General features: G+C 43.5%; 1 protein-coding gene across 1 annotated transcript in view; it reads left to right on the top strand.

Annotated features, from left to right (window-relative positions):
* Window positions 1-14680, top strand: part of dntt (deoxynucleotidyltransferase, terminal) — a 492443-nt gene that overhangs the window by 152889 nt on the left and 324874 nt on the right. The gene's annotated exons all lie outside the window — the stretch shown is intronic.

The following is a 14680-nucleotide window of genomic DNA, read 5'->3' as shown; positions in this document are numbered from 1 at the left end:
CTCAACACTGGAGCAATAGGGACTGTCTGCAATGTGTGAATGAACATCCATCATAAATCAGAGGTAGGGGTCGTCACTGGATTGTTCTTTTAAATAAAACATTTTTTTTCAATTGTTTGGTTTCAACCATAGCTGACAGATGTTTACAACTGTCCCCACAGATAGGAACATATATATAGAAAATAATATCACAAATATGCAGAGAAGAACATTTTGATCCTGTGCATCCACATTGCTATCTTCTTAAGGGACAGGCAAATTTTGGACATTGGCACATAAATCTAAACTGGTTTAAATCCACATTACCTCATGTTTGCGCTTAGGTTAAGTGTTCATTTCTACTGCTTGAATACAAAGGGCAATAAAATTCTGGAATAAAGATAGAAAATACTAGAACAGACTCAGCAGGTCACGCGAGAGAAACAGTTAACGTTTCAGGTCGATGATGTTTCATCAGAACTGGAAGATGTCTCAGGATTTAGAAGTACTTTGAACATCTTTCAGTTCTGATGAAAGGTCATCGACCTGAAACATCAGCTGTTTCTGTCTTTCTACAGGTGCTGTCTGACCTGCTGAGCGTTTCCCAGCATTTTCTGGTTTGATTTCAGATTTCCAACATTTTATTTTTGGTTTAAAGTTCCGGATTACCTGAGGCTTAATAATGTTCATACCGAAACACTTCATTGTAAATTTGGAATACTATGGGGGAAAATGACATACTACCCTTCAAAGATCAATAGCAACTTAAGAATAATGTTGGCAAGCCTGCAGACCAAAAACGATAACTGCAACTCTGCACATTGATGCTACTAAGTATCCATGGAGCTTGGGTAGATTTTAAATTTGGTTTCCTAGTTTATTGATAATTCGACATATTTTTTATCAATATATTCATGCAGGATAGTGTAAAATAACTAATGCTGTCAAAGTGAATCACAACAGTTTGGAAACTTTTGATGCCATTGAGGATACTCTGGACATTTTGTCACAGCATCTACTTATAGGTGGTAAAAATGCATTGTGTATTGAAACCATTTATTTGCCAGCATATAATATCATCAACAAGAACATCAATCTTAAAAAAAAAATGTCATAGCTTTCTATTCTTCCATGCAACTTCTAGAAATGGATTCAACTTTTATTTAAGTGTTGCATGACAGCAAAAAATAGAACTAATGAATGCAGCCTGTTGTCATAATATTCAAACAGCGTGACCAGAAACACATATGCTTGATTTGCAAGCACAGCATCAGAGACGTCAGTATCAAATAAAAATTGTTATCTTCTTGGATTCATGATTGAGACAGCAGATAATATGTTATGCTGTGCTGCCAACGATGTAAGTGCTGCTGTAAACTACAGAGCCTTTCTCTCTTTAAAAATGTGTTTTCTGTGAAAAGATATCCTGAATTGCATATTACAATAGCACTTAATGAAATCTAAAAATAGCTCATAGCAGTGCGGTGTTGTAGCAGAAGGATGGTAGAATTCAAGTTTGCATCCATGAATCTCTCACACGCTGGGATTGTGATCTCAGCATTGCTGCTAGAGATAGCGGTTAAAGAAGAGGCCAGTCACTTCACAAGCAGAGAAAGAAAGTAAGTCTAATTTGAAGACAGTTTTGATGGAAGCCTGACAGCATTTGTCTCAGCTGGAAGCAGTCTTGTGTCTAGAAAGGAGAAAGGATGAGAAATGCCTAAACAATATGACTTTTTACCCTCACAAAATTTAATTATCAAACTATTAAAAGTCTATTATGTTACAGAAGTTTGTTTTTGTTCCATATTATTACATGAATTTTTACTTCACCCTTACAACTTTAAATATTTAATTCAACAAATGAGGAAACTGGTAAGTAATGTATTTGGCTAGTGAAGGTATTTAGAAAGTAAATGCAGGGCAATTATGCACACTCTATTCAAGTGTTGATTGATTTACTGGGTTTTTTTGCATTTTAATTTACTGCTGGGAGTAAATTAATCTATTCAATGGGACATTAGTTGGAATCATGCAAATTAAATGGGTTACCAATCAGAAATTAACCATTTGACCTCGAATAAGTTAAAATTAACTTCCACTGATTAAAACAGAAACAAAATGACATGCAAAAAACCCCACTAAGATGTAAGCACCATTTCAGGGAGCATAAACTCAACATTGCAATGAAATAATTTATTAGTAGGAAAAAGGCAATTTGTGGCTCAAAATTGTGTTCATTGAAAGTAGGCATTGGAATTGTTGGTGATAAATTCCCGCCAAAAAGGAAGTGGCTTAATGACTTCCAAGGGTTTACAAAGGTAAAGATAGCTCACAATAAAACTTTGCAAAGCAAGGACAAGGATAGAACTGCACCACCAAAATATTTAGGGCTAGATTTTCCTCCTTGCTGAGTTTTCCCACCAGAAATACACTTGCTTGCACTTCTGCCCACCAGTGTGACCCCACATTGACCCAGTTGGATTTACCTGAGTAGGCCCACTTGCTATTGGGAACCCACCTCTGGACAATGGCTGCTATTTCGTATCAGAAACAATTTGACTTACTGCAATGTCGAAGACCAATAGTTCTTCAAGGCACTGAGCCCTAACTTAACTCTTTAATTGAAATATTGTCTGAAATCCAGCAAAGGAGTCACATCTTTTTGGCCCTGAGTGAACCAGGCCCTCAAAGGGCATGATCAATGACCCATGGAAGGTGGTGGCTGTTATATATGTAAACTTGTATTTACTCTGTACAGCCACCAGAGGGCTCATCCCCTGGAGTCCCAAGGGAATCTCATAATACCTTGGGAGCACAGGTACTTAAGGAGGCCTCACAGGTTGGAGAGGCACTCTGGAGACCTGCAATAAAAGACCAAGGTCACACTTTACTTTGAGCTCACAGCGTTCAGTTTGACTCTTTCTCCATACAAAACAACTGGTGACGAGATACAGATAAGCGAAACCAAAGATGCAGAGAACAGTGGGCATCCTGGAGAAATTCTCAGAGGGAGATGATTGGGAAACTTTTGTGGAGTGACTCGACCAATACTTCGTGGCCAACGAGCTAGATGGGGAAGAGAACGCTGCCAAACAAAAAGGAGACAAAAGCAAAAGACAGAAAGGTGATGAGTAAAAGTGGAGGGCAGAGAAACCCAAGGCAAAAAACAAAAAGGGCCACTGAATATAAAGGGGCTGCAGGAGGGGTCAAAATTAAAAATCATGGTTTAAAAACTAGTATTAAAACACTTTACCGAAACGCACGCAGCATTCTAAATAAAGTAAACGAGTTGACGGCACAAATCATTACAAATGGGTATGATTTGGTGGCCATTACAGAAACGTGGTTGTAGGGTGGCCAAGACTGGGAATTAAACATACAGGGGTATCTGACGATTCGGAAAGATAGACAAGGGAAAGGAGGTGGGGTAGCTCTGTTAATAAAGGATGATATCAGGGCAGTTGTGAGAGACGATATTGGCTCTAATGAACAAAATGTTGAATCATTGTGGGTGGAGATTAGAGATAGTAAGGGGAAAAAGTCACTGGTGGGTATAGTTTATAGGCCCCCAAATAATAACTTCACGGTGGGGCGGGCAATAATCAAGGGAATAATGGAGGCATGTGAAAAAGGAACGGCAGTAATCATGGGGGATTTTAACCTACATATCGATTGGTCAAATCAAATCGCACGGGGTAACCTGGAGGAGGAATTCATAGAATGCATACGGGATTGTTTCTTAGAACAATATGTTACAGAACCTACAAGGGAGCAAGCTATCTTAGATCTGGTCCTGTGTAATGAGACAGGAATAATAAATGACCTCCTTGTAAAAGATCCTCTCAGAATGAGTGATCACAGTATGGTTGAATTTGTAATACAGATTGAGGGTGAGGAAGTAGTGTCTCAAACGAGCGTACTATGCTTAAACAAAGGGGACTACAGTGGGATGAGGGCAGAGTTGGCTAAAGTAGACTGGAAACACAGACTAAACGGTGACACAATTGAGGAACAGTGGAGGACTTTTAAGGAGCTCTTTCATAGTGCTCAACAAAAATATATTCCAGTGAAAAAGAAGGGCGGTAAGAGAAGGGATAACCAGCCGTGGATAACCAAGGAAATAAAGGAGAGTATCAAATTAAAAACCAATGCGTATAAGGTGGCCAAGGTTAGTGGGAAAATAGAAGATTGGGAAAATTTTAAACGACAGCAAAGAATGACTAAGAAAGCAATAAAGAAAGGAAAGATAGATTACGAAGGTAAACTTGCGCAAAACATAAAAACGGATAGTAAAAGCTTATACCGATATATAAAACGGAAAAGAGTGACTAAAGTCAATGTTGGTCCTTTAGAAGATGAGAAGGGGGATTTAATAATGGGAAATGTGGAAATAGCTGAGACCTTAAACAATTATTTTGCTTCGGTCTTCACAATGGAAGTCACAAAAACCATGCCAAAAATTGCTGGTCATAGGAATGTGGGAAGGGAGGACCTTGAGACAATCACTATCATTAGGGGGGTAGTGCTGGACAGGCTAATGGGACTCAAGGTAGACAAGTCCCCTGGTCCTGATGAAATGCATCCCAGGGTATTAAAAGAGATGGTGGAAGTTATAGTAGATGCATTCGTTATAATCTACCAAAAGTCTCTGGACTCTGGGGAGGTACCAGCGGATTGGAAAGCAGCTAATGTAATGTCTCTGTTTAAAAAAGGGGGCAGACAAAAGGCAGGTAACTATAGGCCGGTTAGTTTAACATCTGTAGTGGGAAAAATGCTTGAAACTATCATTAAGGAAGAAATAGCGGGACATCTAGATAGGAATAGTGCAATCAAGCAGACGCAGCATGGATTCATGAAGGGGAAATCATGTTTAACTAATTTACTGGAATTCTTTGAGGGTATAAAGAGCATGGTGGATAGAGGTGTACCGATGGATGTGGTGTATTTAGATTTTCAAAAGGCATTCGATAAGGTGCCACACAAAAGGTTACTGCAGAAGATAAAGGTACGCGGAGTCAGAGGAAATGTATTAGCATGGATAGAGAATTGGCTGGCGAACAGAAAGCAGAGAGTCGGGATAAATGGGTCCTTTTCGGGTTGGAAATTGGTGGTTAGTGGTATGCCATAGGGATCGGTGCTGGGACCACAACTGTTTACAATATACATAGATGACCTGAAAGAGGGGACAGAGTGTAGTGTAACAAAATTTGCAGAGGACACAAAGATTAGTGGGAAAGCGGGTTGTGTAGAGGACACAGAAAGGCTGCAAAGAGATTTAGATAGGTTAAGCGAATGGGCTAAGGTTTGGCAGATGGAATACAATGTCGGAAAGTGTGAGGTCATCCACCTTGGGAAAAAAAACAGTAAAAGGGAATATTATTTGAAAGGGGAGAAATTACAACATGCTGCGGTGCAGAGGGACCTGGGGGTCCTTGTGCATGAATCCCAAAAAGTTAGTTTGCAGGTGCAGCAGGTAATCAGGAAGGCGAATGGAATGTTGGCCTTCATTGCGAGAGAGATGGAGTACAAAAGCAGGGAGGTCCTTCTGCAACTGTATAGGGTATTGCTGAGGCTGCACCTGGAGTACTGCATGCAGTTTTGGTCACCTTACTTAAGGAAGGATATACTAGCTTTGGAGGGGGTACAGAGACGATTCACTAGGCTGATTCCGGAGATGAGGGGGTTACCTTATGATGATAGATTGAGTAGACTGGGTCTTTACTCGTTGGAGTTCAGAAGGATGAGGGGTGATCTTATAGAAACATTTAAAATAATGAAAGGGATAGACAAGATAGAGGCAGAGAGGCTGTTTCCACTGTCGGGGAGACTAGAACTAGGGGGCACAACCTCAAAATACGGGGGAACCAATTTAAAACTGAGTTGAGAAGGAATTTCTTCTCCCAGAGGGTTGTGAATCTGTGGAATTCTCTGCCCAAGGAAGCAGTTGAGGCTAGCTCATTGAATGTATTCAAGTCACAGATAGATAGATTTTTAACCAATAAGGGAATTAAGGGTTATGGGGAGCGGGTGGGTAAGTGGAGCTGAGTCCACGGCCAGATCAGCCATGATCTTGTTGAATGGCGGAGCAGGCTCGAGGGGCTAGATGGCCTCCTCCTGTTCCTAATTCTTATGTTCTTATGTTCTTATGATCCACCTCACCGTCTGCGGGGCACCAACGTATGGCCTCACGAAGAATCTGCTCACTCCAGCGAAACCCACGGAGTAATCGCACGATGATTTGTGCACACTGGTCCGAGAGCATTTGAACCCGAAGGAAAGTGTTCTGATGGTGAGGTACTGGTTCTACACCTACAAAAGGTTTGAAGGCCAGAAAGTGGCGAGTTATGTCGATGAGCTAAGATGCCTTGCAGGATATTGCGAATTTGAAGGACATTTGGAGCACATGCCCAAAGACTTTTTTGTACTTGTCATTGGCCACGAAACCATACTTCACAAACTATTGACTGCAGAGACCCCAACCTTGAGTAAGGCCATAGTGATAGCCCAGGCATTCATTGCCACCAGTGACAATACTAAGCAAATCTCTCAGCACACAAGTGATGCTACAAGTACTGTGAACAAAGTGATGTTGTTTGAATCGCAATGTACAGGGCAGGTCACACATACCTGCAGCTGCACGTCCGCAGATGTCTCAGAGTCCACCATCAAGGGTGATGAATGCAAGGCCATTAACACCTTGTTGGCGCTGCGGGGGTGATCATCGTTTCCATTCATGCCAATTCAAAGGATACGTTTGCAAGGGCTGTGGAACAATGGGACACTTCCAACGAGTGTGCAGGCGAGCTGCTAATCCTGTTAAACCTGCAAACCACCATGTTGCAGAGGAGGACAGATCCATGGAGGATCGCGACGCACCATAGCCTCAGACCGAGGAGGCAGAGGTACATGGGGTGCACACATTCACCACGAATTGTCCCACGATAATGCTGAATGTTGAACTAAATGGACTCCCGATGTCAATGGAACTAGACACAGGCACGAGCCAGTCCATCATGGGCAAAAAGACTTTCAAAAGATTGTGCTGCAACAAGGCCTCAAGGCCAGTCTTAACTCCAATTTGTATGAAACTAAGAACTTACATGAAAGAACTGATTCCTGTAATCGGCAGTGCTACCGTAAAGGTCTCCTACAATGGAGTGGTACCGGGCGATGGTCCCACGCTGCTCGGCAGGAGCTAGCTGGGAAAGATACTTCGTATGTCCAAATCTTAAACAAGTTCCCTTCGCTGTTCGAACCAGGCATCGGGAAATTCCAAGTAGCAAAAATAAAGATCCACCTAATTCCGGGGGTGCAACCCATCCATCACAAGGCGAGAGCAGTACTGTACATGATGAGAGAAAGGGTAGAGATCGAGCTAGACCGGCTGCAACGAGAGGGCATCATTTCACCGATCGAGTTCAACGAGTGGGCCAGCCCGATCGTTCCTATCCTCAAGGGAGATGGCACCGTCAGAATTTGTAGCGATTACAAAGTAACTATCAATTGTTTCTCCCTGCAGGGCCAATACCCACTAACAAAGGCCGACAACCTCTTCGCAACGCTGGCGGGAGGAAAGACATTCACGAAGCTGGATCTGACTTCAGCCTACATGACGTAGGAACTGAAAGAATCATCGAAGGGCCTCACCTGCATCAACACGCACAAAGGTCTTTTTATTTATAACAGATGCCCGTTTGGAATTCGATCAGTGGCGGCAATATTGCAGAGAAACATGGAAAGCTTACTGAAAACAGTCCCACACACCGTAGTCTTCCAGGACGACATCTTGGTCAAAGGTCAGAACACAGTCAAGCACCTGCAGAACCTGGAGGAGGTTCTTAGTCGACTCAACCGCATGGGGCTCAGGTTAAAACACTCGAAGTGCATTTTCCTGGCGCCTGACGTGGGGTTCTTGGGAAGGAGGATTGTGGCGGACGGCATCAGGCCCACCGACGCGAAGACGAAGGCAATCGAGAACGCACCGAGGCCACAGAACATGATGGAGCTGCGGTCGTTTCTCATAACTTCTTACTGGGTCTCAGCACACTATTAGAGCCACTGCATGTCTTACTATGAAAAGGGGATGAATGGGTTTGGGGCAAAAACCAAGAAAATGCCTCTGTAAAAGTGAGAAAATTATTATGCTCAAACAAATTGCTTGTGCTGTATGATCCATGTAAGCGTTTGGTACTAGCATGTGATGCGTCGTCGGGTGTGTATTGCAACAAGCTAGTGACCTCGGGAAACTGCAACTGGTTGCTTATGCATCCGGGAGTCTGTCTAAGGCTGAGAGAGCATACAGCATGATTAAGAAAGAAGTGTTAGCGTGTGTCTGTGGTGTAAAGAAAATGCATCAATACCTGTTTGGGGTAAAATTTGAATTGGAAACTGACCATAAGACACTCATATCCCTATTTTCCGAGAGTAACGAGATAAAATATTAACGCATCGACCCGCATCCAGAGATGGGCGCTCACGTTGTCCGCATACAGGCCAGGCACAGAAAACTGCGCTGATGCTCTCAGTAGGCTGCCATTGCCCACCATGGGGGTGGAAATGGCACAGCCTGCAGATTTAACCATGGTTATGGAAGCATTTTAGAGTGAGCAATCACCCGTCACTGCCTGGCAGATCAAAACCTGGACAAGCCATGACCCCTTATTATCTCTGCTAAAAAGCTGTGTGCTTCACGGGAGCTGGTCCAGTGTCCCAGTGGAAATGCAGGAAGAGATAAAACTGTTCCAGCGGCCCAAAGATGAAATGTCTATACAGGCAGACTGCCTTCTGTGGGGCAATTGTGTAGTAGTTCCCAAGAAGGGCAGAGAAACTTTCATCAATGACCTCCACAGTACCCACCCAGGTATCATAATGATGAAAGCGATAGCCAGATCTCACATGTGGTGGCCCGATATCGATGCGGACTTCGAGGCCTGTGTTCACAGATGTAATACATGCTCACAGTTAAGCAATGTACTCAGGTAGGCGCTGCTAAGTTTATGGTCTTGGCCCTCCAAACCGTGGTCTAGCGTACACGTCGACTATGCAGGCCCGTTCTTGGGTAAAATATTCCTTGTGGTTGTAGACGCGTACTCCAAGTATATTGAATGTGTGATAATGTCAGCTAGCACATCCGCTGCCACTACTGAAAGCCTGCGGGCCATGTTTGTCACACACGGCCTACCCGATGTCCTGGTGAGCGACAACGGGCCATGCTTTACCAATGCTGAGTTCAAAGAATTCATGACCCGTAACGGGATCAAATGTGCCCCATTCAAACCAGCATCCAATGGTCAGGCAGAGAGAGCAGTGCAAACCATCAAGCAGGGCTTGAAGAGGGTAACTTAAGGCTCTCTGCAGACTCGCCTATCCCGAGTCCTGCTTAGCTACCGCACGAGACCCCACTCGCTCACTGGGATCCCACTTGCCGAACTGCTCAAGATAAGAGCACTTAAAACAAGGCTCTCCTTAGTTCAGCCTGATCTACATGAACAGGTAGATAGCAGGCGGTTTCAACAAAATACATACCATGATAGCGCAAATGTGTCACGCGAGATTGAAATCAATGATCCTGTATTTGTATTGAATTATGGACAAGGAATTATGGCTTCCTGGCACTGTCAATGGCCAAAAAGGGGAGCAGGGTGTTTCGGGTCAAACTTTCAAATGGACCCTTTCACCGGAAACACTTGGACCAAATCAAACTCAGATTCACAGACTATCCTGAGCAACCCACCTTGGACCCTACCTTTTTGATCCACCAACATACACACCAATGGCAACTGACACCACGGTTGACCACGAAGCAGAACCCATCATCCACAGCAGCCCAGCAGGATCCAACATAACAGGCAGCCCAGCAAGGCCAGCTGCACAGCAGCCCAGCGAGGGCCCAACAAATGATCCAACAATACCAGCTTTCATACCAAGACAATCAATCAGGGCAAGAAGGGCCCCAGATCGACTCACATTGTAAATAGTTACACTATTGACTTTGGTGGGCGGGGGGGGGGGGGGGGGGAGGTGCGGGGCGGTGTTGTTATATATGTAAACTTGTATTTACTCTGTACAGCCACCAGAGGGCTCATCCCCTGGAGTCCCAAGGGATCCCATAATCCCTTGGGAGCACAGATATTTAAGGAGACCTCACAGGTTGGAGAAGCACTCTGGAGACCTGCAATAAAAGACTATGGTCACACTTTACTTTGAGCTCGCAGTGTTCAGTCTGACTCTTTCTCCATACATAACAGTGGCCTTGGCAGTGAATACCACCTCTGCAACCCCCTGCATAGCTACTTCATGTTGGAAGATGTTCAATTACTTCTCCAGGGATGCCAAGCAAACTGGAGCAGAGATGCCCTATAACAGTACACTGTAATAAGCAGGTTTCCTTCTTCCAGTCACTTCCCCCTTAATCCATTGATCACCATCTACAACTTACCAGCACTGTGCAGGAGATACCAGAATAGAAAATAGGAGCAGTAGTAGGCCATTTGGCCCTTCGAGCCTGCACCGCCAATCAATATGATCATGGCTGATCCTCTATCCCAACACCATATTCCCGCTTTTTCCCTATACCCCTTGATGTCTTTTGTGTCTAGAAATCTATCTATCTCCTTTTTTAAATATATTCAGTGACTTGGCCTCCACGGACTTCTGTGGTAGAGAATTCCATGGTTCACCACCTTCTGAGTGAAAAGTTTCTCCTCATCTCGGTCCTAAATTTCCTACACCATATTCTGAGACTGTGATCCCTTGTTCTAGACTTCCCAGCCAGGGGAAACATCCTCCCCGCATCCAGTCTATCCAACCCAGTCAGAATTTTATACGTTTCAATGAGATCCCCTATCATTCTTCTAAACTCTAGTGAATACAGGTCTAGTCCACCCAATCTCTCCTCATACGACAGTCCTGCCATCCCTGGTGAACCTTTGCTGCACTCCCTCTATGGCAAGTATATCCTTGGGTAAGTAGACCAAAACTGTACACAATACTCCAGGTGTGGTCTCACCAAGGCCCTGTATAATTGTAGTAAGACATCCTTGCTCTTGTACTCAAATCCTCTTGCAATGAAGGCCAACATACAATTTGCCTTCCTAACTGCTTGCTTCATACCCTCTTCCTTCCCCTGCAATTGTTTCTTCAGTCCAGGTGAACATATAGGGTCACAGTGGAAGACTTGCATGATATGTATTATCTTATTTCTCACACCTGTGATCGCTCCATTAACGAATGCTTTTTGATCTGAGTTGCATTCCATATAATGGCAAGCAGATTGCCTTCACACTCTTTACCTTCTTGTGAAAGAGGAAATCAGACTACAATCTATGACAAGGAACTGCCACCTTATTCCTCTCAGGAGTCCTGCTGAAAAGCATCGGTCAACTACTCAGAATCTCCTGCCTTGGAGGGAACGCCGAGGAGAAATAGGAGGTTAAGATTTTCACACAATTGTAGGCACCAAGGTCATAGACTCATATAAATTTACAGCACAGAGGGAGACCATTCAGTCCATTGTGTCCGTGCCGGCCAACAAAGAGCTATCCAGCCTAATCCCACTTTCTAGCTCTTGGTCCGTAGCCTTGTAGGTTACGGCATTTCTAGTGCATATCCAAATACTTTTTAAATGCTATGAGGGTTTCTGCCTCGAGCACCCTTTCAGGCCGTGTGTTCCAGACCCTCACCACCCTCTGGGTGAAAACATTTCTTCTCAAATCACCTCTAAACCTTCTATCAATTACTTTAAATCTATATCCCCTGGTTATTGACCCCTCTTCTAAGTGAAAGTGGTCCTTCCTATCCATTCATATGTGGACCCTCAGGTGTGGCACAGTGGTTAAAAAAACAATAGAAGGCATACAGATTTGTTTGTTTTGTAATGTTTTTAGCACTGATGGGACATGTGCAGAGCAAGGTGAGGGCACGTCTGCAAAAAAAAGTAGCAAGATGTTTTCTAAATGAAAATGTTGACAGTTGTAGAGAGGAGCTACATGCCAGCAAATGTTTGAGTTGATCCATTGCCAAAGCAGGACCATGATGGCCGAACTTAATGGGCCAAATCATGCTGAAGCAGGGCATCATGTGGCATCGTTGTTAGTTAGACTTTTTCCTGCACCCTTCAGCTTGAATATAATTTGCACCATAATTTGCTGGAATGCGATCTGATAAAACAGTACAGTGAGTGCATCGGGGCATCTGGGACCTTAGTAAATGACAGGACCAACAGTGTATTTCCTTAACCAATGAGATTTTAGGATTGAGAAAGTAACAGGAATAACGGAGAAGGAGGATGAATTCGAGTCAAATCAGGTACAGAAAGAGAAATAGAGAAGAATAGAAAAAGGATGATTGGATTGGGAGAGAAAAAAAGGAGATAGAAAGGAAAAGTAGGAAAAACAATTAAAGTGTTCAATTTTCTATTTAAAAAATCTCTAAGAATAATTTGCTACCTGCAGGAACGAGACTCCACAGTTTCAATTGTTCCCATTTCTGGGATGGAGGGGTTGATTGGCATTGCATTAACAATGATCAAATTGTTAAAAGCATACTTACCCTGTTACATATGGGCCCTAACTTTCTGCAGCCAGGTTAATGGGCAATTAATGTGCAAATCCAGCAAGTTCTTTAAAATAACGGGGAGGTTGATGGTGAGCTGCCATCTGTGCGAGGACAGTAAATCGACCGGCAAATTCCGGAGATTCACTACTGATGACGTATCTCTTCCTCCCCTGACCTTGCTGGCCGATTTGAGCATTAATAACGTTCTTATTTAGACCAAGAGTTCCTTTATAAACTGTCGGTAATGGGTTCTCCTCAGCAACCTCGGCCTGAAATGGGCCCTTGGCTGCCTACTGATTCCACTGCTCTTCCTCACTACCCTCGTCCCCCTCTTCAAAACACAAGTACAGGGAATTGCCTAATGGAAACATAATTTTCTCCTGTGCTTCATGGGTAAACATGCAAAAAAATCTCCACAGTAATGTAGAAATGGCAGCTCGAAAAAGTCACCCCACAAATGAATCTTTAATTATAAACTTTGACCAAGCACACTATGCCAATGAAACTTTAACAGTACTATCACCTGCCTACTGCTACCAATCAACCAGTAGTATCTCTTCTATAGGCTTGATTTTTTTTTGAGCTAGTACATAGATGGTAGAGGAGGGAACTCCAAATTTGATCTGATTTGCATGCAACATTGATTGTGGCAGTTCCTGTGGCCGCCACCGGGGGTAAAGCAAAGTTGCAATGGGGCAATGTACTTGCTTTGGCACTTGGCCTCTCTACCCCATTTTCTTCTACTGTCCTCCCAGAATCTGCCACAAAACTGACAATAAATGGAAGGAAAGTCCTTGGAGTCCAATTTACATCTATGCATTATTTGTTACTATTGCATTAAGTATATTATACAATGTAATCCCTTTAACATGTTTGTAAAAATCATACCTTATAAATTCTAGTGGAGAAATTCCCACTTCCATTTCCTGTTTGATCATTGCTATAGTTTCAGATATACTTTCTTCCCTTTCTGCTGGCTGGCTCAGTGTTTTTTGTCTATTTTTGTTTCTGCGCTTTCTTTCCACACTGTGTTCTGTGTCTGCATTGTGCTCGCTCCCATTCCACAAGCTTGCCCTGAGTTTACCACTGTACTTTCTTCTATTATAGTCACTCTTTTAACGAATCTTTACTGAGAGCCTTGGAACCGATGCTATCCTTTTCATTAGCATACGCTTTTTGAGGGAGTCTCCTCTTGAGGGCGTGCCATTGTTAGGTTTTACTGTACTCTTGATTTCAATTGTAGAAGTAAACAATCAGGATTACTTTTAAGTGTTTCTGTTGGGTTACATATTTGTCCTGTCTTAAGTATTAAATGTTGAATTATAAAGCCCTTGGGATTCATGCCATCAATCTGCTTTCAGATATTGTAGATATATAACCTGCATGATGATTACCAAAATCGGTATGCTTTATACGGAGGAAAATTATATTCTAAACAACCGATCAGAGCAAAACCCAGGACTGCATTTTAATTGCCAGTGGGTTTCTGCTGGGATTTTAATGGCCTGGCCTCATTTAAATCCCATCGGGCAGGAATTGGTGGAAAATTGAGTGGCTCGGAGGCCACTTATCAGCACCAGGCTGGTGGCGTGATCAGTTTCCACAAATCTAGAAACCCGCTGAGTGGTGTATTGCAAAGCTCCTCTGGAACGGTCCAGGCAGCAGAAGCATTGTTTGAGTGCCCCGATTGTTTGCTTGATGATGTTCCTTGTGGCACCCTTGCTCTCATTGTCGGCCTCGGATTCCTAACTGGAATCATGAGCCATGCCCGGAGGGGATATTCCTTGTTGCTCAATAGCCAGCCTGTAACTTGGAGATCTGGTTTGAATAAAGGCAGCACAGAGAACTGGCGCAGAATGAAAGAATTGTGATTTCTGCCAGGACCTGCATGATATGCTGCCTGTGGTCACAAACCAGTTGTACTGTGAGGGAGTGGAATCCCTGGTGATTAATAAATATTCCAGCGTGCTGATGTGGAGCACGCAAGACAATGTGCGAGCAGTCAATGACATCTTACCCCATGGGGATGTCTGCCATGTGGGCGAAACCGCGTGCTCTCGCATCCTGCTTGTCTCTGTCAATAGAGAACGAGATGCATGTGCTTCTTTTGGTGTAGACAGCCTTAGTGGCCTCTCTGATACACTGG

This window comes from Pristiophorus japonicus, chromosome 3 (assembly GCF_044704955.1).
Source record: "Pristiophorus japonicus isolate sPriJap1 chromosome 3, sPriJap1.hap1, whole genome shotgun sequence".
NCBI classification, from domain to species: domain Eukaryota; kingdom Metazoa; phylum Chordata; class Chondrichthyes; family Pristiophoridae; genus Pristiophorus; species Pristiophorus japonicus.
The sequence above is the reverse complement of the archived record's forward strand: the minus strand, read 5'-3'. Positions and strand labels throughout refer to the sequence as shown.